The 25,680-nt window shown below is 39.3% G+C and overlaps 1 protein-coding gene and 1 pseudogene across 2 annotated transcripts in view; one reads left to right on the top strand and one right to left on the bottom strand.

Moving 5' to 3' along the window:
- The window catches only part of Dlg2 (discs large MAGUK scaffold protein 2), a 1,516,571-nt gene that overhangs the window by 720,890 nt on the left and 770,001 nt on the right, over window positions 1-25,680 (top strand). The window lies entirely within an intron of this gene.
- Window positions 15,060-17,121, bottom strand: LOC105742380 (annotated as a pseudogene). Its single transcript, XR_001117125.2, has one exon. The product of XR_001117125.2 is annotated as an interferon-related developmental regulator 1 pseudogene (transcript).

Genomic DNA, 25,680 nt, shown 5'->3' with positions numbered 1-25,680 from the left:
TTGCTATTTCTTTCCCATTAAAATTAATAAATTTTTTAAAAACTATGTATTGAATTCAGAACTAAGTAAAGTTACTCAAAAGAGAATTATTTTTTTAAAGAATTGGAAATAATTTTGATGATTTTGTATAAACTTTCCCCTGATATCACTGATTCAGGGATACTATGCATACAAATAATCTGTAATATGGCCTATATTACTCATATGTTGTCTTTATTCCTTAAACAGCAAGTATTTATTGTTTCACCATGTGTCAGAAGTGCTAGTCCTGGGCTATAAGTGAAAATACAGATTACACCAAGAAACGTATCAGCACTCCAGGAAAAGAAAAATAATACTTCTAAATGTCTGGAAGTTAAAGGACACCACTCTGAGCACCCCCTTGTAACTGTGGAGGCCAAAAGTAACTGGCATTAGTCTCATGATGTTTCAGTAAATTTTATAAGACAATATGTATATAAGGTTTTCTTCACCTGAAATGTATGCACAATTTCTTCGGCAGACTGTTTACAACGGGCATGGTTGCTTCACTTACAAAGGTTTCCCTATTGGACGAGAAGCCATTAAATATCCATACAGAATTTATTATAATTTATCATAAAAGTTCCCAGGAAAAGTAGAGGCCACCAGGAAGCATTTAACAGAGGAACCCAGATTAAACTAGAGAAGCTAAAACAAAGTGCCCTAAAGAAATTGCTACATAAGTGCATATTTATCAGCAATTGTCGTAACAATGTATGGTATCATTCTATGTCTGCCCTGTCTGAAGAGACAAGGAACAACCCACAGTGAGTGCCAGAGCAACTCAGGGACATTTGTAAGTTTTCATGCCAAATATATATACATATTTATATATAAATATATGTGTGTGTATATATATAGTATCATCTTTATGACTTTTTCAACTCTGAGTCTGATACTTGGACTATTATTCCACATAACAAATATTTATTGAGCATGTTGTATATGGCAAAATTTTCCTCTTGGTTGTTGATAATACACTGGATAAGCAAAGTGCTTGTCCGAGAGGAAACAAATAACTACATCTGCTCCCCAAAATCAGAACAGTTGGATCAATCTACTATAGAAAATAGAGAAGGTAGACTGTTTACAACGGGGACCCACTGGGGACACAGTGGAACAGAGGAGGCTGTTTCCAATAAAACATCCCATCATTATTTTATAACCATTATATCAGCTAAATTAGGATTTCTCACTTATATATAAGTGATTATAGGCTCTTCCCTATAGAAACAGTGGGTATAATGTAGCACCCATTGTATTTCTGTCCCTAGAAAAATTCTTATAAAATCAAATATATGAGCTTAAGCCAAAAGGGAAAAAGTTCCAGAAAACATTTCACGGGGAGCAGATGACTGCATCACTGTGCTTTAAGGATGGATAGTTCACTGCATGATAGTGGCATTTATTCATCATTTATTAATTGCCAGCCACTGTCCTAAGCACTGCCTTCATTTGCGGAACGCTTTTACACTGCTTTCTGATCCCAGCGTCTTCGATGTCATCACCACCTATTCCTCCTGTGCAGTAGCTTCTCTTTGGAATGCTGTGTTAGCTTAGTGTCTTTGAATCTCAGGTCTCCAATACCATCCAGTAATGGACAGGATTTTTTTCTGAAATTGGTCTCCTTGAATCAATACTTACATTCGTGACTATGCTATGTGTGTCCCTTCTAAGGCTGCTGCCAAAGCTTGAAGCAAGCGATGTTGGCATTATGATTATTTTCCAGGGATGACTGTTTGTGGAGGATTCTGTTAATTTTGATGTGAAATAAATTTTTCCACCACACACTGTCTCATACCTTAGTTGCTTAATAAATTCTTATTAATTAGCCAGCTATATGCTATATAGCTATAGTCAATCAGCTCTATGCACTGTTAACCACTTAAGCAGGTACAAAAATTCACTGCTATTTTATTTGAATGCAAACATTTCAGTGAAGTAATTTGTAAAATAGAAGCAATTCTAATTTCGTATGGCAATATTTGCTCTTTCCTAAACATGTTCTAGAGTGTAAATATGACCTAAATAGCAGTACTCCTTGCATTTCTCATGATTAGAAATATTTATACCATGGCCCGCTGGAGTATCAATATCTTTTTTATAAGGCATGCTTGATTGAAATTATCCTTTCAATTTCTTTTGCTCAAAATAAAAAACTATCCTTACAAAAAAGTAAACCTGTAACGTTCTTTATATACGTGTGCTTTTCTAAAAAGACAGATAATAGCTGCTGTTAGCTTTATTCAGAATATGTTGCATATGTTCTTGGTTGGTAAGTTCCTAAATTATTTTAACACTATACTGAAGGCAAATTATAAAAGTTATTACAAAGATAACACATTTTATGATATTAATTTTGTCTTGCTAACATAAATATTTGTTCCTATACCATATGGGGCATGAGGAGTGTGACCCTGGTGACCCTGGTGTCACACACAGCAGCAGCCACACAGACCTGAGCCACGTACAGCAGCAGTGTCTTCATGGTACACAACACACAAGTCTATCCTTTATCTTGTGTAGTTTTAGAAAAATCTGTAAAGAATTAAAATGAGCCACTTCTATGACAGAAAGGGTACCAGTTGAAAATGGCATCCTAGGGACCTTCCAAGGTTGTTATTTTGTGCTTTTTTTTTTTTCCTGCTAACTTTCAGTGGCAGATTTTAACAGGTTTCATGCACAAATTATAATTTGTTCTTGGATTGGATACCAAACTGTTAAGCGGAACTAAGCGTCCACAGATCCTTGCCCACCCTCCCCACTCTTCCCACTCACTTTGTGGCCTCAAGTGGCAGACTGCGTGCAGTTGTCAGCACTTATTTGTTAAGCGGCAACCACCATCTGCTCCACAATCCTGGCCGTGGTGACTTTATGTAAACCGTTTCTTCCGGTTAAGTTTTCTCTTTAAGAAAGTGTTGCGACTGGTGTGATCATGTAAGTCGGAGAGCTCTGACATCAGATGTTTGTAGTTGTTTGTTTACAAATGAGGCTTTTCTCAAAGTTCCTTTAATTTTAAAGGACTGTGAACAGGTTTTCTGAAGAACTGAGATACATGTTAATACTGTAGATGCTATTGTAATTTTGAAGAACATTAATAAGCAATCTTGTCCAAATATCTGCTAGTATTTCTCTTTAAGAGATAACAATATATTAATTACTTTCTGTCTTTGAATGCCAGTTGAAAGTGTAGATGCAGAAAGGAAAGATTATTCAGGATGTTTCAGTAATTTTGCATGAGATTTTTTTTTTTTTTTTTTTTTTTTTTTTTTTTTTTTTTTATGGTACCAGGGTTCAAACTCAGGACCTTGTGCTTGCCAGGCAAGCACTTATTCCGCTGAATTATCTCTCTGGCTCCATGGATGACATTTTATCTTGCAAAACTCACATGCACAGTCATTTTCTTTAGTCCTAATGCTAAAGAATTCATGAATGTTGGATGTTAAAATGAAAACTTTGGAGCTCATAAATCGGCTGAGACTGTAGATTCACAAACTGAGACTTCAGGCAAAAATCTTACTTTTTCCAGACTGCATACTTGCTTGGTGATTATCGTAAGACCAAGATCCAGTTCTTCTGATTCGTAGGCCAAAAATCAGACTGCAGTTTCAACCATAAACTTTTGATTTTTATCCTATTTTGTCCTGTCCTTAAAAGTATATGAAAGATTGCACATATTTAAGGAGCATATGCTTATTTAAATATGTATAATACTCACAACTAACAAGTATTTTTTTTCTCTCTCAGTGAAGTGACATATACAACTATTTTTGTAGAAGAGCTAGCTCTTATTTGTCTAAAATCTTGTGAGCAATGTTTCAGCACACAAAGGAACAAGAGAAGAGGAAGAAAATAATTTTGAGTGAAAAGGATATTGACAGAATTTCCCTTTCTTTCCAGTCCAGAGTGCTGCAGTTTGTATAAATTTCCCAGCAGGCGGCTCCTGTACCCGGGCTACTGCTATTTCCAGTGATTGTACAGACTAGCACATTTTCTTTTTCGAAAGAGAAACATTCATATTTTAGCACCCTTTAATGTCTGAAAATTGTACAACCATGAAGTTCTTCCGCAAAGTCGTGCGCCCTGCATGTCTGCAGCAGGAGAACGTTCATGGGCTCTATTTCTCTCATTTGCCTTTTCAACACATTACATCATCTCTAACTGTTTTGGGGGAAAGAACAGCTTAGTCGTGTATGGTTTGAGTTGGCTTCTGGTTCTCAGACCAACTATGGAAACACGATGTACATTACACTAGATGCAATTTGTAAAGTACACAAACGAAAATGTGGAAAACTTTCTAGTCTTGGCAAGCTCCTTGAACTCCAGAGATTACATCAGATGCTCCCTTGTTACACTTTTTGTGTCCCTATCTATGTGAAGCCATTTATCTAGACTTTTACGGTGTTTGTCTCCTGGCCCCGGCTCACTACTTTATTGATCCTTTGATGCCAAGCACTGCTACCTTTTCTTGGATACTTTCCTCATTCCACTCAGTGGGTGAAACTTCTAGAATCTCCCAGCATCCTCTCGTGGCCTTCATCACGGTGTCTCCTTTACCGTACCACCCATCTTTCACCCTAGTCTTCAAGCTGCTTGAAAGGTGATAGACTACTGGCACTGACCATCTGTGGACACTACCACGAACACTGATCATTCCTCACTGTGCAGTGCTCAAAGTCTTCAAAACACTAGATGCCCAACACATTTTTGAATGAATGAATAAGAAATGTTGTTAGTCAATGGATCTCACTGCACAGCTTATTAATGCTTGGTTCAAAGTTAGGGCTAGTCAACTCATAACTCTGTGACATTTCACATAGTTGATGGATCCTGTGAGTGATTATTGTAGGTGTGCAAAGCCATGTTACAAACTGTCTATTTTTTTTCAAATAATCATTGAGTCTACATTGTTCAGTTTAGTGTGCTGCTCCTTTAAGGATATTCTTTAGCAAAAGAAGAAATAAGTATTTGCCAAATATTTCCTGCCTCAGAAAGAGGACGAGAAAAAGAGAATGTGGAGGGAGAGCTGTGGTTTTGGGGTTGTAATTTTAAGTCCAATTTTTATAAGGAATGAAACTTAGGTTTTTACTATAGTATTAGCTCATTAGAAGAACATTTTCCTATAAAGCTTGTGAAAACTCATTGAAGTTCCTGAGCTTTCAAAACAAGTTTATAACCAGAAGTCAAAAAAATATGAATGTTCAGCCTAACTCCATAAACTTATCAGTTGAACTTAGGCCATAAACTTATCAGTTGAGCTTCTGTAGCTCAGGATCACCAGATTTAAAGTGGAGATAAAGCCATTCTTACCTGGTACAAGGATGAGGATATCTTAAGATGCAATTCTGAGAACATACAATTACTTTATGATGTATTTAGCTATCCTGTCCAGGTGTGGTAGTGCATGCCCGTGGTCCCGGTGCTCTGGGAGGCTGGGGTAGCAGGGGGAGGGGTAAACATCAAGCCTGGAGGTTGGGCAGCTGGATGCTGTGCTGTCTCACAGCAAATATTTAAGCAGAGTCTGGGAATGCAGTTCAGTGCAAGGGTCTGGGTTTAGTCCTGGTCCTGCAGGAGAAGATGGAGGGAGAGAAGTAGGGAGGGAAGGAGGAAACTGGGGAAATATAGAGGGCAAGAGGAAGGGAGGGTGGGAGCAAAGGAGAAAGGAAGGGAGGCAAGAAGGGATGGAGAGAAAGAAAGAGGGTGGGAGGGAGACAGGGAGGAAAGGAAGGAAGGAGAGATAGAGGGAGGAAACCAGGGAAGGATAGAGGACAAGAGGAAGGGAGGGTGGGAACAAAAGAGAAAGGAAGGGAGGCAAGAAGGGAGGGGAGGAGAGAAGAAGGGAGGGACAGACAGAAACAGATTTGGAGACAGAGATGGAGACAAACAGAAAGAGGAGAGTCATTAATTGGAGAGGATACTGGGAAGTAAACCTGGAGCTGCTCTACCACTGGGCTCCATCTCCACCCTTCTTATATTTTGTTGTGGGGCAAGGACTCAGTGAATCACTAGAATGCCTAAGTTGGCCTTGGGCTTCTGATCTTGCTGTGGCCTTCTGAGTATCTGGGAATATAGGCACGCACCACAGCACCTGGCAAGAGTGATTTCTTGAAATTATGCTGCTTCTCCAAGCTTTGGTCCATGTGATGCTCAAAAATTCGCTTAACAGCAGAATAAAAGAAAGTATACATAAAAGAAAGTACCACTTGGATTATAGGTATATTTTAAAGAGTTAACAAAGCTGACTTTAAGATTTTGGCCTCAACAATGAAAAGATGAGGCTGTTATCCACTTAAAAGATATCTTCGATTTGTTTCCCTCCTCCTTCTGAATAACAGATATGGCTAGGATTTCTCCCCAGAACTTGCCTTTCTCTGAATCAGCAGATTCTAGGAAATATTGCCCAGCATCTGTGATTTATGAGCCTGAAGCAGACTATCCATCCTTACCAATGTCATCTGCTAAGATGCTCCTGCACAGAAACTGGAGAGCTCGATCTGCCTACCAGCTCCCGAGCAAAACTGTTCCTTTACAGAGAGGGGCACACAGTGAAGGAGAATGATGCTAAGGTCCAATTCAAAAGCACAAGACTCAGAGTGTTCTCTTGGTCCTAGTTGTGAGTTCCCAGAAACAGGTTTCAGAGAGGAAGATACTTGAGCCAGGAGCAGATACAAGTACTTGCAATATTTTGAACTTTAGCTACAACAAAATGTCTTGATCCCCAAACCAGAGGAAAAAAAAAATGTAAGAGATGACAGAAAAGCACCTCACCAAAAATAGAAACAAGGTGATTCAGAAGGGCTTCATGATTATAGAATACTCAAGCTTCACTCTCGCTCTAACTAGCTGTGCACAAAGAGCCCAAGCAGAAACCTTCACATGTTGAGGGATGCCGCATCTCAGAGAAACCAGTCATGGAGCCATCATTCCCAGAATGCTCCAACCTGACACACCCGACCCCAGAACCATGCATGCTATAACTGTCACGAGGAGTCTCTTCAGCCCTATCTGCAGTTCAAGCAAGAATGTTCTGCCTGTGATTTGGAGGTCACCTTGGTTGCCATTAGGGACAGTCATAAGCATTTCAATACCCCACAATCCATGGATTCTATCCCTAATTGCTTCATAAATATCCATCTGGGAGATGTGTAGGAATAGGCACATTACCCAGTTTCAATCTGTACAGTGATTGAATAGTTTAGTGTAGTTTTGTTTAGTTTGAGAATGATGACTCTAGTGATATCCTGATTTTCTTTATGCTAGTTGTGGAAATCTGAGCTGTGGGGTATGATTGTATTTCTAATAAAAGAGATTGTAATAACTGTGTCTGCTAAGGATAATAGACCGCTGGCTGTAGACCTGGGTTTAATACCAGTTTGGATATTTTAGAATATAGGCTCTAATTCCAAGAATAAATAGGAAAAATACAAAGATGTGTGATGAAGGATTATTCCTATTTTCTGTGATGGAAAGCCTTTATTTATTAAAAAGCCAATTGTAGGGCTTAGGGTATAGTTCAGTGATACAGTACCCACATACTGTGCTTGAACCCTAAGTTCTGTGTAGAGCACTGTTAAATATTTCAAATGTCATCTGTTCAGGCGAAGAGTCAAGTTACAGTGGCTCCACAGTGTCCTCCATCTGGCTGGGCTCTATGCTTTGTGGCATAAAGATGTTCTATATTTGGGCACATCTGATAATTCAGGAATGGCTAGTTTAAGTAAATAAGGTAATACCCAAAATGGCATCAACAATTAAGGGGTTGAAAATAAATTCTAAATTTTAGCTTTTAAAATTCATGTCTTAAACATGAATTTAAACATGTTGATAAACATTAATCATTCCCATGCTTTCCCTAGATGTAACTCCGTGCAGTTATATCTACAGAAAGCTTATAACTGTGCTTTATTTTTAAGTCTAAATGGCTCCCTAGGTTCACTAAATCCTCCTCCTGGCCTTCAGGGGACTGGACTTTGGTCCACAAAGTTGTGCTCATAAGACGCTTCATATTTGGATACTGACACGTTTATAGGAATGCATATTTAAAATAGATTTGAATCTTAACTGGAAACCAGCAGCAGTAATTGTATCCCATTTGAACTAAGGAAAATGACATGCTGTGTGAATCCTGAAAGATGTCAGGCAGCAGGGATTGCATTTGAAGTCTCTCTAAAGATCCCTTCTAAAGAATGTGTGCCACGTTTCCAAGGTGACCTTCCTCATGTTGAGACCTTTGGTTTTTATTTCTCTGTTGAAAACAATCAGTTATGTTACTCAAAGAATGTTTCTGTCTTATTGATTAATAGTATTAAGTAGTCTGAGGGCCTTCACCACAAGCCATTTTTGAGATCCCTTTCATCAACTGATGGACAAGTGTGTGAAGCAGTCCCCGGTCTCTACTGGGAGCAGTGCCCACAGCAGCAGACTCTGCTGCTGACAATGCCAAGGGTGCTTGGGAGCATCAAAGGGGAAGTTCCCTCAAGTCAAGAGGTGGGAAGGGCCGGTCAAATAGCTCAGCAGATTAAAGCACCTTCAAGCAGGCGCAGGGGCCAGGGTTAGATTCCTGGGCCTACCATACCGGCTCTACTCCTGAGGCACACTGAGACGGCAATTGAGACTGGGCGTGGTGGCGCGTCCTTGTAATCCCAGCTCTTGGGAGGCTGTAAACAGGCAGATCACTATGAGTCTGATCTAGTAGTGAGACCCTGAACACCCTGTAGACCCTTCCCATAAAATACAAAAAAGAAAAAGAATATGGAAAAAAAATGTTTTTTTGTGGGCTTAAAGTGTATTTTCTCTTTTGGTTTGAAAATGCTCCAATTCCAAAACTGCAATTGGGTTAAACAGTCCTTGGTAAAGTTTGATTCATAGTTCGGAGTCGGGGGAGGCATCCTACACTCCCAGTCCGACAGGGAAGAAAGGCCTCAAGCGTGCACTGTCTCTGCATCTGTCTACATCCCTCGGCTTCAGAGAACACATGGCAAGCGTCCACAAGGGACCTGCAAAGTGAACACATGCTTTGAAAATAGGAACCAGGTGGTTCATCTTCTCTCGTGAGCCTAGATGTCTCGGAAAGCATCTCAGCAAGGACAAATGTGATAGAGACGCTTCAGCTTTGCTCAGACCAACTTGTAATATGAAAATATGTTCTGACCTTGTCACATTCAGGGGAACATCTGCAGTCCTAAGGTCAATGTGCTGTAATATTTGGTATGTAGTTTTCAAATATAAAATGTGTTAAATACTGTATAATTAAAAGTAAGTGTTCCTATATGTAATGCACATTATATATGTATGTATATCTGTTTTGCAAAATCTTCAAACATCTGTGTCGAGTGCATTTCATAAATGCCCTAAGCATCTGCCATACTTCTGCTTATTACAAGTTGAAACTAAGTTATGCTTAAATCTTTTCAGAAAGAGATTACTCAGTAATTGCAATTCATAATTGCAGCTTTGCCACTAGCTGGTAAATCTGAGCTACCATCCTGTAAGCTTATTTATTTCTACTTAAATACTATTTTCCAACTTTAATGCAGGGATGAGCGTAACACTATATTACTGGTGAAGGTGGTAACATTGGAAAATTGATTATATTTATTGTTTAAAAATCTACTCTGTATCATTTTATTTGTATTTAGAACCTGCAATTACAAGTGGCAATTGAGAAAGAGCAGCGTCCTTGGGCAATTGCTATACCCACGTGTCTAACACGTACATAATTCTGTAGTGCACTAGAGTTAGTTCGAGAACCCCTATCAGCCTTAAATGTTTGTCCTGGCATAGTTCAGTTCAATTAATTTTAAGTATCTATTATGTTTTGTTATTATATATCAGAATGCTTTATATCTTTGATGAATTGACCGTGTTATATGAATGTTATTTTTCTCTAGTCACATATTTTTGTCTTAGATTCTGTTTTGTGGAGTACCAGTTTAGGCACTCCAGCTCTTCTGGTGTTACTATTTACATTTATTTTTTAAAGAAAAATTAATAGATCTTCAAAAGTCTGTGGAACCATCTCAAACATGCCAAGAGAAAACAGAAGCATGAAAAATAACAAAAAAGTCAGATAAATTATTTGAAAAGGAATGCCTCAAAACTTCTAAAATCTCATGAAAAACATGTTCACTTATACATCCAAGAACTCAGCAAGTTCCAGGTAGGATCAGCAGAGCGATGCACCCGTGCGCATGGTGTGCAAATGCTTGGAAACCAAAGACAAAAGAAAACCCTGCACCCTGCATGAGGAACACGCCTATTCCCAGAGACAATAGAAACTCCAGATTAATATCTAATTTATACTCATAAACAATGGCAACAATGGGTTAAATTGCTCTATTCAAACTAATGAAAGAAATTAATTGATAGCCCAAAATTTTATAACCAGGAAAACATTTAAAATTGAAAGGAAAGCATATGTAATTCCACATGAACATCAATGTGAGAGAAATGATTTTAATGTATAGAGTCCACTTAGAAATATTTGCATTGATATAGTTATAAATTTGCTATACTGTTTTTGTTTTCTCCCAGCTCAAATCTACAGTTTTACCCAAGAAATATATTTAATTAGTAAACTTAGTTTCCAGAGCATTTTTAGATTAATAATAAAACTAAGTGGAAAAGAGGGTCTTAAATAATCCCCATCCATGTATGTAAGTAGTCTCTGCCTGTCATTGATGTCCCAAGATAGAGTGATACATTTGTTAAAACTGATAAGCCTATATTAATGTGTCATCACCCAAAGTCCCCAGTGTACATGAGGGATCAGATTTGACCTGAAACATCTTAGGAGTTTTGACAAATGTAGACAATCTGTACTGACCATTTTAGCATTTTAGAAAATAATTTCTCGTCCATAAAATCCCTCTGCTCTATTCACCACTTTCCTTTTCCTAAAGCCTGGTAGCACTAATCTTTATATTGTCCTTGGAGTTCTGTTTTTCTCAGAAATGCCTGGATTTCATACACTTTCTCAGGATGAGTTCCATCGCTGAGTAATCTGCATTTAACTTTCCTCCATTTCTTTGCACAAACTGATCTATCTTTTCCACTTGGGGTTGGTGTTCCACAGTTTAACTATTTATTCACAAAGTACAGCTTAGTTATTTGCAGGTATGGGAAATTTTGAATAAACACACTGTAAATATTTTTGTGGACATAAGCTTTCAATCCCTTTGGGTAAATTCCAGCCAGGTACAAGATTGCTGGTCTGGACTTCAATGTGGTTACTGTTTAAAATTTGTCCTTGTCATAAACTTACAGTCGTAACTCGTGTTGTTTTATTTGCTAATTCATAATGGCTGGAGCTGAATGTTTGTTTGTGTATTTACTTGCCATCTATATAACTTCTTTGAAGAGACATCTGTTCAAGTCTTTTGCACATTTTAAATCATTCATTTTATTGTTGAACTTTACAAGTTCATAGGTTTTGCAGAAACCAATAAATTCTTTGTATTATTTTTATTATAATTTTCTTTTACTTTAAAGAGTAAATATAAAAGCAAGAAAAGCAAAAGCAAAGACAAAAGCAGAGTAACATAACAATACATATGTTACAGATTTTCAAAACAAGAATAGTTGATTGACAGTGATTGATATATTATCTATTTTTATCATCAAATCTGTTGCTCAGATTAACAGATACAGTTGTGCAAGATGAGACATATGATTGAATATTACCACATGCTTTCAAGAATTCTTTAATTTTTGTTCTTGACTTTCATTTTCTTTTATTACTTTTTTAAAAAAATTGCTTTAAAGAGAGTATAATTGGTGTGACATTAGAAATGCTACACTTTTAGAAGAACAAGATGACAGGTATTTCAAGCATGGTTTTAGTATGACACGTTGCTATCCTCAATGTAGTTTCTTAGTTCATAGATATCAGCATATAGATTTAATCAGTGTGAGAATTCTACCCATTAACTGCTATTTTCAAAAACCTGATGGAAATTCTCTGGACTATTGCCTTAGCCAACTTGTATTATACACTGATTTCCACAGTGGTTGCACCAGTCTGCATTCCAAGCAGCAGTGGAGAAGGGATCATTTTCCTTGTAGCCTCTGCAGCATTTGTTGTTTGATTTGTTTATGATAGCCATTCTTTCTGAGGTGGTCTTTGTATTATTATTTTAACCAATAATTTTTCCCATCTGGGTCTTGTCATATGCTTTTTTTTTTTTTTTTTTTTTTTGTATTTTAGTAAGACTCTACAGGGTTCTACAGGGTCTCACTATGTTGATTGGACTCGTAGTGATCTGGCTGTGTTCAGCCTCCCAAGAGCCGGGATTACAGAGGTGCGCCACCATGCCCAGTCTCAATCATCATCTCAGCGTGTCTGGGGGGCAGGGCTGGCACTACATGCAGAGGATCAAACCCAGGCAGATGAGCCTGCCTACACAGGCACTTTAATCCACTGAGCTACTTGGCCAGCCCTCGTTATACACTCTTGACTTGCTCTTTCCCTGAAGTTTTAATTTTAATGAGTTTGATTCATCATTTGAGCTGTATCAATTGGAATTTACTAGATAATTAATACCTTTAGTATTATATCTAAAAATCTTTTTTCATATACAAGGTAATAAAGATTTTCTCCAATATTATCTTCTGTCTGATTGATAGCCTTAAATTTTACATTAGGTGCATAATTCATTTTGAGTTATTGTAAGTGAAGTGTGTGGTGTTTCTGTCTTGATCCCTTTTTTCTTGCTTGTGTTTATTCACTTGTTCCAGCACCATGAGTTGAAAAGATTATTTTTCTTCCATGGTTTTCTTTTGCTTCATCTTCAAAGTCTTTTTTTTTTTTTTTTTTTTTTTTTTTTTTGAACCAGGGATTGGACTCAGGCCTTTGCCCTTGCCAGGCAAGTGCTTATTCTACTGAGCTATCTCCCCAGCCCCCAAAGTCCAATTGATTATGGTTCTATTTCTAAACTATTCTGTTCCCCTGACGAATTTTCCTACTACTATATGCTTGTTAATCACTGCAGGTTTCTAACGAGTCCTAAATTCAGGGTCAATCGCCAATTTTATTCTTCTCCCTTGAGACTGAGGTGGAATTCAACGGCTTTCCTTCTCCACATGTTCTTGTTCTGTGTCTGGCCAGTCTGTACAGTCTATTGACTGCAACAAAAAGAATTATAACCTTATACTACTTGGATATGATTTTCTGTTTCCTTGTGGTCTCGAGGTCCCCCTAAAGCCTCATCTGGTCATGGGGGCAGGCTTGTTGAGGACTCGTTAAGCCTGGACCTCTGGTTTTCGTCCCTTTACCAGGACCTCACTTTGCAAACATCCTCAGCCTGTGCAAGAGGGAGACACAAGACAGCGTGAGCGCTGTCCCTGCCCCAGGGAGGGAGCTTGCATGCAGTGCACAAGAGGAAAAGGGGCTTGCTCCTCCCCTTTTTGCTCTGGCTGCTTTCTGGTCTTCCTCTGCCACCAACTGCTGCTTTTCAGTCAAGCCACCCTGCCTTGGAGCCAACTGAGTATTTACTGAAACCTCCACAAACTGTGAGCTATATAAACCGTTCTCCTTTTAACACTGTGTGTTGGATATTTTGTCTCAGCAATAGGACAGGTAACTAAGACAGCAACTAAGCATAATTTTTCCCACATCCATCTCTAGATTAAATCAGCCCCTTTAAAAATAATTATAATTGATATTTTTGAGGGATTACTGTATGCTAAACAAGAGCTTTGCAATTTCTTTCGTGAAATCCTTATTCAACTTAGACAAATAATACAATATTACCCATCTTATAAATAAGGACTCCAAGGCTCCGTGAGGTAAAGGAAGTCACCCAAAGTTACAGGTAGGGAATGGAGAATCAGTTTGTAAATTGCAGCTTTCTGACTTGTATATTCCAGCTCCAAATTGTGACGCCAAGTTGTTTTTATATTTTCAGATAGAAATCTATGAAACTTCCATTTTTAAGTAAAAAACAGATTGTATCATTTTCAGAAGAGAATTTATATGTGCAGTATAATACAATGGAAATAGTCCTGGTGTTCAGACTCTAAAATATATAAACTCACATCAATGCAACAGTATTTACTAGCTGGGTAGATGTGAAGAAATCATTTACCATATGAGAGCCTCTTGGTCACCCAGAAAATGCAGATTAGAGTAATATCTGCCCATATAAGATTGTTATGTGAAGCAAATGCAACAGTGTATGTGAAGGTGGTATGTAAATCAGTCATACTATATGTGCTAGCCACTTTCTCCTTGCTGAAAGAAAATACTCTGCACCCTCATTTTAAAGGAGAAAAAGTGGGGCCAGGGAGACGGCTCAGTGGAACAAATGCTTCCCTGGCAAGCGTAAGAGCCTGAGTTCAATCCTCTGTTCTGCCAGAAAACTACATAAATAAAGGAGAAGAATTTTGTTTGGCTCACAATTTTCTGGCAGTTCATCTCAGGGTTGGTTGGCTGTGAGGCAGAAACAGTGAGGCAGCAGGGCTCTCTGTGAAGGACAGCTGATGACCTCGCAGCAGGCAGCAGGTGGAGAAGCGACGAGGAGCCAGGACAGGAATCCGCCCTGCAGCGACCTCTCCTCCCAGCGCCCACCTGCAGCAGCACCATCACCTACTGAACTCATCCACAGATGAACCCAGTGAGGATCGTGATGCCGGCTGACCCAGTGCCTTCCAAGGTCCTGCTTCTAAATGCTTGGGCTATTTTAGATCTAAGACCTAAGGCTGCAGTCAGCACAATCCAAAATTTCATAGTCACAATTTAAAATCTTGCAAATTCTATAAATTTTATAAAGTAATACAGACTTTATAAAACCCAGAATAATTGATAGTAGTACAGTAATAATAAATGATAGTTGTATCAGCTGAGGAGAGCAGGAGGTTAGAGAAAGAAATACATTAATACTTGATCCCTGTCTTGCTTGAAGATCACTTAAGAAAGATGCAGTAGAATAAAGCAACAGAATGCTTTCCTTTAATCTCACTCCAGAAAAATATAGACCCTTTCTTTGTAACAAGGAGCCTAAATAGTTTGGTTCAAAAAACCAGAACTTTATTTTTTTTTTCAGTGTGAAAAGATCTTTATTTCCAAGTGATAAGAACAACCTCTCACACAGAAGATAAAATGAGTGTCACCACCACAACAGTCTGGGTCAGCCACCTTTCCAGCCCGGGCTAACTCACCACAAACTCCAGTAGCTGAAACATCAATCAATGATCTTTAGCTCTTACAAATTTTAGTGTATAATCCTTGTTTATCCCAGTGATAAAAATGAAACTGCTGCAGTCCATTTAAAATACAGCAGCTCTCCCCAAGGAGCTAGCTTCTGAAGCCTGCATCCAAAACTCTTAAGATATTAACAATCTTATATGTATATCATTAAATTCGCCAATATTTTGACAAGCACAGTATAAGAAATCAAACCCTTCTCAACATGAAATCAAGTGAAATGCCATCTTTTTGCTCATTTCTGAAACAGAGCATGACCAAACATTATTTTTTATTCACATTTATGGATTACATTTAGAGAATATTGAATAAATCAGAACTCATCATTTACAATACTGTACATTAAGTTAGAAGGAATATATAATCCCCCCTCTACAAAATGAGATAACTTGACCCAAGATAAAAACTGTCTCTAAGGCTTATGTACATTAAAAATAGGAAAAGAAATTAGAAAAAAGTTATCAAGTGCTAAAAATCTAGAAGACTTCTCCAACATCTGCTCTCTTATTCCGACACTTGCTTCGAGCTTTCGTCCGTGCTGCTTTAAAAGCTGCAGAGTTATATAAATGTCTTTCAAAACGAGAAATCTTCATTATTTTAAGCATTGCAGCATCAAGCATCACCGGGGGTCCAAGTTCAAACACGTTGCGCAGGAATTCGTTTGACTGCAAATGGTACTGCATCCCTGACCCAAGGATCTCTTTAAAGGTGTCATAAGTGTGTTTCTTGACCCAGGTATCGATATACATGCGTTCAGGACCAAATTTAACAGTTTCTGTTGGAAAATCCCGTTCCTCGACCGCCCGCAGGACGTCTCTGAACATGGAGCGCTGCTTTCTCTTGTCCACTTTGGCCCGGTGTTTATTTCCATCTGTAGCCAAAGCCCTCAGCATCTGGGTCAAAGATTCTATGTCTTCATAAAAGAAGTCAGTCTCCATCTCTCTGGCCAATTCAAACAGAAGCGCCAAAGATTCACCAGCAGCTATTCTCATGTTTACATCATCACAAGAAAGCAGGCTTGGAAGTTTATGGAAATGCATCTCCAGCCTTTTCTTCACTTCGCTGATGGGGCAGATGGTCAGTAACAACGTCCACGAGAGAAGCGAGCTGATGTGGAGCACTGTGGAGGGTGTGCTGCAAATGCCATTGGAGTCTTTGTCTTTGAGATAGGACTTGGTGAAGATGTTTTCCAAACAGTCCAGGGTTGAATACAGTTCGGTAATGTCATCTGTGGCAATAAAAGAGCAAACACCAAAGCAAGTTGCACAAGTCTGCCTTGCCTGGACACTAGCTGTTCCGTCACACATTATTTTCTTTAGGATGGGCCCAAGAGTCTTTAAAATCTCTTCACTTTCGATGCCAGGGCCCAGCTGAACACAAAGCACGGAGGCCAGCACCGCGGCTGCACACTGCTCGTCGCTCTTTCCTTTCTTCAGGCAGCGTTCAACACTATCAGTTAAGGTCATTCTTCTTTCCAGAATGAATTCATAGAGCATTTTTGAAGCCAGTGCATTTTTAATGCCTTCAAGAGCTGCCTGCCTTGTCTTCGCACTCTTATCCAAGGTTAGGTCAATTAATCCCTTCAATTTGTACTCTAAGTCTTCTTGAGTTCCTTCTTCGTCAAGGACCTCTGGTCCATCCTCAGCAAAGCTGGAGGGATCGCTGTAACCACTGCAATGGCTCATTGTCTCGATGGATGCATCCTCATCACTAAAGGGCTGGATATGTCGATGCTGGTCATCTGCTGTCGCCGCCGTCGCCGTGGCTGCCCCAGAGCCGCCGCCACTACTACTGCCGCCGCGGTGGGGAGCGTTCCGCTTCTTATTCTTCGGCATCGTGGGACGCCCGGTGCCGTCTAAACTGGAGCTCAGTGAAGATCAGCCGATGGAGCTGCACTTTCTACTGGTGCGTCTGTGCGTCGGGCGGCCGAGAGGCGAGTCTTCGGCTAACAACAGAGGCGAAAAGCGACGGGGTATGAGCGAGTAATGGCAGCAGCAGAAATCCCCGTGAAGAGCTGAGATCGGAAACGATGCATGTTTCTCTCTAGCGCGGGAGCTAAGGCCACTTTATTTCTTTTAATAATTTTATTGAGAAACAAATACTAATGAGAGTTTCAAAAACAATTAGTAGGACAGTTTCCATAATTAATACATTGCATATTGCTGTCTTAGTGGTTATTCATTGTACAAGATGCAGATATGATATCCTATTTACAAACACTATTAGAATAAATCTTTCTATTCACTAAATTAAGAGAAAGTAGCTGTATATCTATCCTTACTATTTTCAATATACAGATACAAAATGGTCCTTCATTTGTACCCCCCTTTTTTGTTTAGTTTTGTCAGAGAAAGGTATTCCATTGTCATTTAAATATTGTAGGTGCGTGAATTCAGCAAAATATTCCAATATAGTCCAGTAGGCCATAATAGTAGTGGGTTATCCGTAGGACTGGCAATGTCAGAAGTTGTTGACTTGAGCCTTTTACAGCTCAATTAATATGGCTTTTCTTTTTACACTTGGTTTTTATACTTTTCTGCTGGATGGTTAAGACCAAGATAAAGCAAGACCTATATAACAAGAAATGTAACTTTTGTATCTAATAAGGTCACTCAAATTTATCCTGAAACCCTATACTGCACTTTGTAGATCCTTGGTCAGGGCCAGCCATGTGGATGAGTCACGACCATTGCTTGATCAATTTGCTCTCCGTGAAAGCCTGAGAGAATGTTTTCTCTCCATGTGACTCTCCTTAGGCACACTCTACATCATCGATCACTTTCCTCTGTGGATCCATAATCTCCTTGATCAAAAAATTCAGTACATAGCTGAGTTACATGATAAAAAACAAAACTTTAGATGAATTAGCAGGGAAATATGACTCTGTAGTTCTTTTCCAAGCTATGAGGAGAGTGATGTGCTTATGAAAATAATACAAAAGAAGATCAGCCACATGCGCTAGTAGAGAAGGGAGGGTAGTCACTTAGTAAATATTTTTTGATTGATGGATTGATTGTGAAAGCTACTGAAAGCATAACCTATATGGAGATGAAAAAGGAGAAAGTTTATTATTAGAAAAAATTATTAGGGAGAAAACAAGGTGTTTGCTTCCTTAGAAAGTGACAGTGGACTATGAGACTTTTGGTTATAAAGGAGTTTAAAAGACTCTAGCAAGAAAGAATCCCTGGGGCTGGGGAGATGGCTCAGTAGAGTGAGTGCTTGCCTGGCAAGCGCAAGGGCCTCAGTTCAATCCCCAGTTCCACAAAAAAAAAGGAAAAAAAAAAGAAAAGAAAAAAAGAAGCCCTTAACAAAAAATTTAATTCATCTATTTCCTCAATAACTAATTATGAAATTCTACAATAAGGAAAAAAATTATAGCCGGTCCTATAAGGGAAACAGAACTTAGCACATAGTGCATCATTTAAGTAAGAGATACACGTACAGCACAAGGCCCTGCTGTACAACTAAAAAGAAAGTTCAATGCTTTAATATGTTAGATTCGAGCACTTGATATTTGTATTCTACCCCTTATTTCTTATAGGTACTTGTTTGTTAATTTTTCTTGGATATGTAATTCCCATCACTAAGTGGTGAGAAAGATCAAAAGTCCTTGTCTCGTATCGCTATACATGCTACACTGCATTGTGTTCTTCTACTGTATTTTCTTTATTCGTTCATCCACTGATGGGCACCTAGGATAATTCTATACCTTGATTACTGGGAATTATGCCAAAGTGCATGTGAGGGCACAGGTATTCATTCCTGTAGGGTGCTGAATTTAACTGCTTTGAGTATATACTGCGATGCCTATGCACCCTAGAGAAACTGCATAACTTAGAGACTAGGAAAATGGGCACTAAAATTCCAAGCTGTGGGTTTGTTGTAATTATTTTATTAAATTGGAAAATGCATGGAAAGTAGTACAGACTCTATAAAACCCAGAAGAATTGATAGTAGTACAGTAATAATAGTACTTGTTATTGTTATTGTTATTAGCCTTTACTTGGCATTATAGAGAATGAAGTGGTGATTTCTAGGGAATTGGTAAGAAAACTATATTTACTTTTTATGGAAAATACAATCTTTGGCTAATAGAAATGGAAGTTTCCAATACTTTCAATAAAATTCAGCTACAGGAAGATAGAGACCTTGTGTTAATTGCTACTGTATCCCTAGGACACGGGACTAGCTATACTTTCAAAAATGCTTCAATTTTATTATACATAGATTAAGTAAAGACAATTATAATAGACTGTATGATATCCTTATATATGTCAAAGGAACAAGGCACTTTGTATAAATTCAGTACAATTATTACACTACAAAATGTTTTTGAAGATACATAGTTTGAAGTAGGTCATGCACAGCTAATGGGTAATCTAGAATGTTCTTTAGGGGTAAAGATTTAAGAAATGTAATTGAATGACAAAATTAGATGAGGAAGATGTTTTTAGGAAGATAAACCTCAAAGGTTATGAAGAATAGACTTCTGTTGAATAATGATATATATATATATATATATATATATATATAGGCAAACTTTTTTGAGGAAATAATATCAATGGCCATAAGAAAAAATAATTGGATGTGAAATAGAATGGTGGTTACTGACACCAAATGCACAGCATTTGTGACAAAAAAAAAAAAATTCCCTCAACATATTGGTTATAATTAGACTAGATACTTTCTTTTAGATTTATTGAATCCGAGATGATATCAGCATAAAAGTTGATTAGAAAAGTCACACAAGAGACAGAGCTTGGTGAATATGCTATCGAATAGAAGGAAAAGAAATAGATGAAAGTACAGGGAACAGAGCTGGGGGGAAGAGCCCAGCGCGGACAGGCCACGTGGTCGAAGGGACAGGAAGCCAAGCTCAGGGCACTCAGGGTGTCCGACGCTGAGGAAAACCGGGAGGGAGAACGCTGTGGAGAGATTATTGTATTTAATATGGGGAAAATCTCTGCTGTCCCCTTGGGCCCACCGTTCGTGCCATGGTGGAGCACATGGAAAGTCACTGGGGGCCTGGGGCAAGGGAGGACGTCGCCGTGTCCTGCTTCCCACTGTGGTCCCAGTGCACACACTCCTGCCTCTCTGTTCCCATCCTTGCGTTTCTGATGCCCCATCTTATGGCTCTTCAATTTTGTGGCGTATGGGTGCGCTCAGATCCTTTGAAATATTTGACTTGCGGAGCACATATGGGCATGAGGGAGATGTAGGGGGCGGGCTGGTGGGACAGAAATCCTGTGATCAGGATGCCTTTGCAAGAATTGATCAACTGCGCTCCTCCCATCACTTAGTGGCTCAGAGAACATGTTCCAACTCATGAAATATTTAAACCCAAAGGACAAAACAGCCTGCATCAGGCTGGAGCCAAGTGAATGAATTACAACCACCTGTTATCCCTCCACCCGCACATGGTGCAGGGCAGCCTGGAGAGAAATGTGCGCTTCCAAATCAGAGCCAAACCCGGTTATGGATGTAGGCAGTAGTGATATTTTCCCTTCTTTACAGAAGCCTTTAATCCGGACGACGTCAAATATAAAGTTTCCTTTTATATATGTAAGAACACTAAGCCATTTTCCTTAATTTCTCCTGGAAGAAATACTGAGAAATTTTTATCCCAATTTTATAGGTAAAATCTACATAATTAAACTAGAAGTGTATGTTTCTGTATTTAAATTTTAAGAACCTAATCATGATGAGCTTGAAGACTGCTTTTCTAGGCCCGAAGTTCTAGATGGTGGAATGGTTTTATAGCAAAGACAAAGAAAATGTAAAGCAAAATTGCTCCGGAATGGAGAAGACTTTTTATTTTTTACTTTTTGAGATACCACAGATCAAACTCAGGACCTTGTGCTTGCCAGACGGGCATTTATGCCACTGAGCTATATCCCTGGCCCCTGAAAACGATTATAAGATACTGATTATTCTTTCTTTTAGTAGGAGATATAATTTAGCAGTTCACTGAACTCAGAAGTTGTTTTTTTCTAAATTAAGATTAGAAGTTTTAACTTAAAATTGGTTTATTGGTAGAATACAGGTGAATAATAGGAATATTGCTCTTAACAAATGAGATTCTTACTTAAGAATATCAATAATGGTTTTTATAGTTTATGTTTATTTAAAGAGGTAGGAACCAAATTTGCTACTTATAATACTGCGTATTTTAAACCAGTCACATCGTAACTGATTACTACGCAAACAGAATTAGCTGTAGACCCCATATAAAGCAGGCACTCCATGAAGCTTAAACAGAAAGCCTTTTGCTTACTCCTGCTACTATTTATATCATTAATACTGACACACAATTGTGCATAATGTGTAAGAAAGACCAATTCTAACAGCAGGTAGGTGACCAAGTATTTAGACCACAAAATCTCAGTTTTAAATTTTTGTAAGGTAATGTGTGTTTTAGTTCATGTGCAGGATCTAAGAAAGTGGTGGTGAGTGCACGGCACATGTGTGCCAGGCTCATTGTGCCGGGCAGTACCTGTTTGCCCTCACAGGGGGCATGAAGGGCGTGTGCCGTGCAAGGCCGGAGCTCGAGCGGTACATGCCTGCAAGTTCCCCGGTGTTGCTCAGCATTGCTTGGGCTTCCTTGCAGCTTGCCGACAGGTAGACTGACTTTTTAAGATTTTTTTAAAAAACCTTTTTAAAATCTTCTATTTATTTATTGGGTCCAGGGTCTCACTATGCAGCTTGGACTCATAGTTCTTCTCATGTCTCATCCTCCCCAGCACTGGGATTATAGGCGTGCGCCACCAGCCTGGTTTTGGTGGCTGGCTCAGGACCGAGGCCCAGCGCAACATGCCAGGCCAAGGACTGAACCCAGGTCCTTGTGCTTGCCAGGCAGGTGCTCAGGCTGCTGAGCTATCTCGCCAACCCTGACATTTATTTCTCCTGCATTTGTTTTTCATACATTCAGCAGAAATGTTAAAAATGTTATTAAAAGATGGAGATAAAGATAGAGATAATGGACATTGATCTTCTTTAGTTGTTCTTTCTTTTGGGTAGAAGGAGCAAACACAGGACTCCTACCTGCCCTTTGTTGCTTTTTCAAGAAATAAAGCCACCTGTTATTTACAGCAGAAGCCTGCACTTTGACGGACAGAAGCAGGAAAGATGCTCATGGTGACGATTGTGAGTAGAGCCAAGAAACCGGCATGAGGCTCTCACCGAGCTTCCTCTCTTCTGGGGACTCTTAACGGTTAGACGGGGGGACACTCCCAGAGCTGCTCATAGAGACCTGGCAGCTGGCGAGGGCCTCTGGGAAGGAGACCGCGGAGTGATGAAACCCACTGGTCAGGTGCAGTAGGTGGGAGGACGACCATGAAGCCCGGAGCTGGGAGGAACTGTGGCTGTCATCTGTCTGCATGAGAAAATCGGAACGTGCTGATAACCGGGGTTCCCTGACACGTTGAGCCACAGAACGAAGACTGCAGCACAGATCCGCTCAGCAGCGCTGCGTCCACAAAGGCCCTGCGAAGGCCACCTGCTCACGAATGCTCTCGGCGTCCCCCACCCACTGGCGTGGTGCCGCTCATGCCTCCACGTAGGTGAAGCCACCTACCACCTTCCCCGCCCCTTGGCAATGCAGTGGTATCCAGCACAGCGCCCGCATCATTTCTTCTACGTTTCCATTCCTACTTTCCGTACTAGGCTGAGTTCCTCGAAGGAACTCATGCCTCCACATATCACTCATCCTTTTATCTCCCGTGCTAGAAAGTGTTAGATGAATGTTCGTATCTATTTATACAGCTACTTAAATTAGGAATTGCTAATAAATGTGGCTATAAATTTTCCTGAAGTGAAGGGATTCGTTAATGCCGTATTTCATAAGAAAAGGTAGCAGCTAGCCACCGATGGATAAGTGCTAAGGACAACCGAGGTCACGTGGTTTCAAACATTGTTCTAGATTCCTGCTATGAGCACGGAATGATCTCAGAACCTTCGGGGGTGCAAAGCTTAACGAAGTGTGTCCCAGGCTTTCATGAAAATGAGGATTTAGCGAACGCCTTGGGATTGGTCTTGGGGAAGTGAGAGCCCGTAATGCACAGATCCACTGCTCACTTCAGGGCCCAACAATGTGAAAAGAAAAACGCAAGCATGGCGGGACAGAGATCAGGAGGAGGTTCAGTTCCGAGTGTTCTCAGCGCCGCCCACACTGGACTGATTTGGGAGGGAGAGCATGCCAAGAAGGTCCTGGCCATAAGCCGAGCACTGTAGGTGGCTGAGAAGGTGCTGTGTGAGTTGGGAAAAGGCTGTAGCGGGTTCTGCAGTTGAAAGCAAGGTTGCTTTCTTCCTAATATTTTATATTATCATAGGAAATTAGCAGTCAATCTTTGATCGAATAAGTCTTGTGGCACTTGGAGATTTGCATAGGACTAACAATAGCAGCTTTCACTATTGAAGACTTAGTGTGTACCAGGCAGTTACCATGTGCAATCACATTTACTCTTTCCAAGAATGTCGCGAAGTGAAGTCTGACAACATAATTGAGTGTGATTTCAGCTAAAATTTCTAAATCACCTAAGATGTGTATTAGGTAGTGCATATAAATTTTCTAATAGATTTCTCACAATAATAACATGAAGAAAATAGTGTTAACATCATTCTATGTAATTATAAAGTATAAGAAATGAAGGGTTTAAGAGATTAAAGTCATCCACAGCCACACACCTCAACAATGGTGTTGCGGGTGTGTAAGTTGGTGCCTTTCGTTTGTGGAATCCACAGCTTCCTACTAAGCGTGAGAATGCACAGCAGAGATTGAGGTATGAAAAGCAGTGAAGTTGAGATGTGCTCAAACATACCATCTATAAAAAAGGAACTACTCACCCACCATTTCAAGGGTCATACAGGTGCCTCTACATCACCCTATAAGATATACAGTCTTGCCTCAGTGGGTACTCTGTGTTAACTATTAAAATACATTTCTCCTTCAGTTGTCAAGTATCTTTAAAGCTGAGAAAGTATCATTCATATTCTCTACTTTCAGCACCTAGTACAGGTCTGGAAATGAATTATTCTGTCATTAATGAATTTCTCAGCTAATGTTTAATTTGAAAATATAAACATATACTAACGTTCTGTCTTATCTGTATAATCCATGAAACTATTTTAACATGTGTTTATTGAAAAAAATAAAAAATAAACAGAAGGAAAGGACAAAAATTGCCAGACTTCCAAGGAAAATCCTTCTCCATTGTCATCTGTCTATCTGTCTGTCTCTCTGTCTGTCTTTCTCTGTCTGTCTCTCTCTCTCTCTCTCTCTCTCTCTCTCTCTCTCTCTCTCTGTATGTGTATGTATTTTTAAATCTCTATATTATTTTCATTATATTTATGACCTATACTTACAACTGTCAGTTTAGATACGAGCAGTGTCTGGTTGTGTGTGGTGGTGGGGGTTAGGGGAGGGTACCCCTGTCCCATCTGGGCTCTTGAGAAGAGCTACTAAGGGAAGTGAGGTCATAGAAAACAGGAGTGGCAGAAGGTTTGGGCCCAAGACCGACTGATATTCTTTTGAGAACATGAAATTTTTCTCAACTAATGAAGTTTGTTCTCCTAATTCATGTATTTAGCCATCCGTGTTGTCCCCGTAGCACTATGTCACAGGCCCTAGGTTCTGTGCCACAGCTGAGGATGAGGACACTGACATTGCCTGGGTCATCCTCTGAAGCTGGCAAGAGGCCATAGGGCCCTGAGGCGCTGGTCTCTGAAGCTCTCACATGCTTCTCGAACCCTATGGGTAGTAAATAGTCTCGCTCTTTAATATTTATGTTACTAGGCAAGCTTAGTAAAGCATGGATCATTTTCTCCACTACCAAGTGCTTGAGTCTGTATGATTTAATTTGTAGATTCAGAAAATAGTAAATAGATCTGAACAGAACTTACCTGTGGCAATAGTGGAGCTGTGACCATCATTCACCTCTATGTTTTATGTATTAATAATTACTTGTCTATGAGATGTTAACATGTCTGTGTTTGAAGGTTTCTCTTTAAAGGCTGTGCTTATTGAGAATATGAATACATGTATTTTTTTCAGTTTCTCTCTACCTGTCTCCATTCCTGACATTTTGCACAATAATTTTTTTGTTGAATAGAATTTTGCCGAGTCTGAAAAAACCAATGCTTTCTTGTTTCTGTTTTAGCACTTTTTATCAGCCATGCCATGGGAATGTATAAAAATGTTGTTACTCTTAAAGTCCAGATTTTCTTATCTTTAATGAATTTATAAAGGTCATAAAGAACAAAAAATTCAGAGAAATTATTATTTAAGGTTCCAGTTAAAGAGCACTAAAACATGGCATTGTTCACATGTGTTATTCATGAAGAACCTCTTTGCAGATGATAAAAATACATCTCGAGACCAAATTATACCATCATCTAGGCAGGCGGTTACTATAGCACTGGATGGAAGAGAAAGGACTGTAAAATTAACTGAAGGCTGTTGG

This window comes from Octodon degus, unplaced genomic scaffold (assembly GCF_000260255.1).
Source record: "Octodon degus isolate 3935 unplaced genomic scaffold, OctDeg1.0 scaffold00049, whole genome shotgun sequence".
Lineage (NCBI taxonomy): Eukaryota > Metazoa > Chordata > Mammalia > Rodentia > Octodontidae > Octodon > Octodon degus.
Note: the sequence above shows the minus strand (reverse complement) of the source record. Positions and strands in the feature narration are given on the sequence as shown.